This window comes from Triticum aestivum, chromosome 5A (assembly GCF_018294505.1).
Source record: "Triticum aestivum cultivar Chinese Spring chromosome 5A, IWGSC CS RefSeq v2.1, whole genome shotgun sequence".
Lineage (NCBI taxonomy): Eukaryota > Viridiplantae > Streptophyta > Magnoliopsida > Poales > Poaceae > Triticum > Triticum aestivum.
The window spans coordinates 550,611,335-550,615,538 of NC_057806.1; the positions used below are offsets into that span (position 1 = coordinate 550,611,335).

At 44.5% G+C, this 4,204-nt stretch overlaps 1 long non-coding RNA gene across 1 annotated transcript; it reads left to right on the forward strand.

Annotated features, from left to right (window-relative positions):
- Window positions 1-1,630: 1,630 nt before the first annotated feature.
- LOC123104710 (uncharacterized) lies at window positions 1,631-3,565 on the forward strand. Its single transcript, XR_006450492.1, has 3 exons — window positions 1,631-1,791; window positions 1,899-2,054; window positions 3,036-3,565. It is a non-coding gene; the product is annotated as an uncharacterized lncRNA (long non-coding RNA).
- Window positions 3,566-4,204: the final 639 nt, after the last annotated feature.

Here is a 4,204-nt window from a genome sequence, read left to right on the forward strand (position 1 = left end):
ACCAACAAAAGTTGCTCCGAGACAACTTCCCCTAAAATTTACCGGATGCCAAAGAACTTGTTTTAGGGGATGTTTTTTAGGGGAACTATTGGAGTTGCTCTTAAGAAGAAAGAATACTAAAAAAACTCCAAAACAAACAATGACACAATCACACTGCATACAAAAAAAATGCACTTTTTAAAATATGCAAGAACAAGAATATAATACTGTAATTATTGGCATTGGTATTGCATGCCCTTAAAGAATAAAAAACTAAGTCAAAATAATATATTTTTTCTAAGAAAGAATGAATTTGTGACATTGGTGTTACCCTTGAAGAAAATAGAAAAATAAAACTAAAGTAAACAATAACAAAACTTGCACACAATATTCAAAAAGTTGTGCTTTTTAAAATATGCAAGAATAATTATATGGCGGTGTAATTTTCGCAAAAAATATGTTTCCTACGAAGGAATGAGTTAGTGGCATTGGTATTACCCTTGAGAAATAAAAATAAAACAAAACAAAACAAAATTAAAATAATAAAGTTTGTAATGAAGAATGAATTAGTAGTATTGGTATTACTGGAGAGGCGTTTCGGCACCCGTTAACCGAGTGCGGATGAGCAACGCCGGACCCACAGCTGTGCTGAGTGTGTGGCCTGTACAAAGCCCATAAATTGGGGGACCCCAAATTTTTATAAGCCTAGTACGTATTTAAAAAAAAAACTGCGACACGAGCCAGCCGCCAGTCCGTTGCCCTTGATGACTCAATCCCACGAGCACTGCTTGATATTTTCTCGTGGGTTGTCCAAGGGATTGTCACACCCCATAAGGCCTCATTTGACACAAGAGGATTCAGGAGGTTTCGAGAGGATAATCCTCGGGAGGGCCAGAAGCCCCACAAAACCTCGTCAGCCCATTTGATAGGTGGGGTTTGCACAGCCCAACCCCCTCCGATCCCTTCCAATCCCCTCCTACCCACGCGCTTCAGAACTCCCGTCGAGGGCCTCGCGAAAGAAAAACCTCGAGGGCAGCCGCAGCGCACGCCTCCTCCACTCTTCGCCTGCCAAACGAGCTTTTTCAGGAAAAGGTTTCGATGCAAGGGGAATTGAGGGTATTGGGTGGAGGGGAGGGATTCATCAAATCCCCTTCAATCCCCACACCTCAAATCCTCCTCAATCCCTCCATGTCAAACTAGGCCTAAAGAAAGAAAAGATCCTCAGGACGAGAGTTAGATCGCTCGCAATGCAAAACAATGATTGCATCGCCGCCGTAGCTAGTCGGCTTCGCCGCTTCGGCTACTGGCTGCTGCGAAGATCGACCGGTGATTCGTCGACAATCCTTAAGGCCGCTCCTCAATGGAAAACGGGATCGTCCGATCGATCGGCCACCGTAATAGTTCCATCCTTCAGGAGTGGGGGCTTTTGGTGCTCGGCCTACAGGCAGGCCGGAATCTGGTCCGTCTGCTTGGGCCTGGAGATTCGAAACCCGTCAGTTCGTGGCAGCGCTCTGGCAGGCCTAGTGGGGCAAATACGGTCCGTGATACGCCTATTGGCCGCGTAGCCGTATTGTGTTCGGCCCATCCCCTGCAACTGTTCCCGGGCCTGGAAAGACTCTGTGGCCTACACCAAAAATCTGGGACATCTTTCGTGGTTCGAAACGGCACAGGTGAAAGAATCCCATGCGCCTACATTACCCCACCCCCCACTCCTGGACAGCTTTCCCCTCCCCATCCCCTTCTCTTCCACAGACCCGGAGTGCGGCGGCTCTGCTCCGGCGATCTGTCCATCGACGGCCTCGAGATCGATGGGTATGTGTATTTCGCTCGGGTGCTTTCTTCTTCAATCTCTTGTTTGTAGAATCAGCGGTGTGGATTTGGAAACTTCTTACTCACTTGGCTAGATTTGATTCGAACAGGGGCCTTGCCGTGCCGGCTGGAAGGAGTGGTTCTGTCCTCCAAGTGGAGTCCCAGGATTCCATGGTTGCAGCAGATGCGGCCGACAAAGCACAGGCAGACGGAGGTGCGGCCATATAGGAGGTGTGTTCTGAAGCTACGAGTGGCTGGACACGAAGGTTAGTGAAAAGAAGAAGCTGTAGTTTCTTCTTCGTGATTTTGCAGCACAAAGCAAGTTTTGCATCGTATGTGTATTGTTTACTTGACTTTGGCTAGCTAGCATATAAGTTGTTCCCGGAAACGAGTTTGTCACGTAGCATGCAGTTTAGTTGCAGTTCTTTTTTTGTGTGGAGATGTGTAGAGATGTCAGTCTGATTTTTTGGATTAAAAAGCTAGATATTTCTGTGGTACATTTATCATGGAGTGAGCCATTTGAGTAATGAATTTTGGGGAATCGGTGATTTTTTGATTCAAATTCTGGCTGCAGTGAAAAAACTAAAAAATTGGATTTTGCTCTGTGTCACGTGATTATAGGTACATGATTATAGGTACGGTGCTAAATTGGATTTGTCAGTGTATGTACGTTCTGGGACATGACCAAAATGGGGTCGAGTTTGATCTCTGATTTAGTTTCTAGGATTCTTAGAACATGGCCAAAGTGTTATTCAGTACATGATCAAATTGGATTCGTCTGATTAAAAGGGATTCACATGAGTTTTAAGTAGGTGTGATTAAGTAGTAGCGGTTTTTGTTTTTGATGAGCTTCGATTCACTGGAAAGTGGGTGGGTGCTTTTTGATTCGTAGGTGGGTCGTTTCAGAGTACAAATGAGTTTGAATTTACACATGATTTTATTCAGTATTAGTATATTTGTAGTAAAAATCTGAACAAACTGGATTCAGTATCATGATTCTGCTGTGTTTGTCTTTGTTTGATTACTTACTGGATGGTTCGCTCGAGAATTTCTTAGAGGCAAACAGATTGAGCTTAGGCTGTTGTTTTCGTCAGTTGGCATGTTTTTTAGCTGGGTCTGCTATCAGCCCGGACTATAAGCAGAATGTTTGCACCATGTAAAAATTGCTTGTCATGCCCTATGTTCAATTCGCAGATCGTCCTGACAACTTTTTGTTTATAATCTGTTCTGCCGAGCCACCGTTTCAGGGATAGGATGGGGAAAGCTCCTGACGAGAGGGAGATGAAGCCTGACAAGAAAACAGCACTGGAATTGTCTGTGCGCGCTTATGCTGAGAAAGGAGCTGGTCATGTTGTCAATCCAGCAATTGGCACATCTTTTGACTCGTTAGATGAGGCTTATGAGTTCTACAACCTTTATTCCTGGGAATGTGGTTTTGGAGTTCCGCTATGTTGCTCGGAAAAGGTGCATGCAAGAGATTGTTTGTGATTGTGCGGTAGGTGATCGCAAAGTGCATTATGTTTGATGCCATAATGTTTGAAGGACTGTTTGAGCCTAACTTCCTCTAGATTAAATTAGTTGTGACTTGTGAGGTTTGATGCCATCATGTTTCCATGTGTTTGTATGCTGGTTTAGTTTCTCGATTTGGGTTGTCAGATTTTTTTATTTTTTTTGCGGGGGTCGGAATTTTCATTTGTGCTACCAACAGTAATTCTCTTGATGTGTGTTAAATTTGTCTGAACTGTTTGTTGTGTGTTGATGGCAGTGTTGTTGTTTAGTCTACTGGAAGAACAGTGTTATTACTGGTGGGATGAGTGTTATTTTACTTCTGTATTGGGCTTTGAGTTTGTCATTGGCAAATGATAGCTTGCATCACCGTGCATAGAGGAGAAGCCCGCAAGGTTTGAAAAAAGAAGAGACCGGCTGATGCAATCTCGTTTGCTAGACTTAGTTGTGCTAACCGCATCTCAAAAAAAAAAAGTTGTGCTAACCTGGAGTCATGCACTTTGACTCTACGCCACCATCTCCATTTTTAAAATCAGGGGTGTGATCACGGGTGATGAGATGATCAAGGCACTATGCACGGGCAGTTGTGGTGACGCAGATGGTGCTGTAGCTTGCTCCTTGAGTGGGTGTGGGTTGTTCCTTCGGCGGAAGAACAGAGAAACCTGCTGGCGGTCACTGAGTTGGGTGGAGGTACTCCTAGATGACAACACTCAACAGGGGATGGTTGATGTGACCGCATAGTAAATTTTCGGACGTGACAAGACGGGGGAAAATGAAGATGAAGCACAGGAGCGGGCCGTCTTAGTGAATGCGAAGTGGCTGGTACAAAACAACCATTATACATGACCATGCCGACGTGGTATGATTAATTAGTACTAAAACTGCTTAATGTATCGCATTCACTATTACC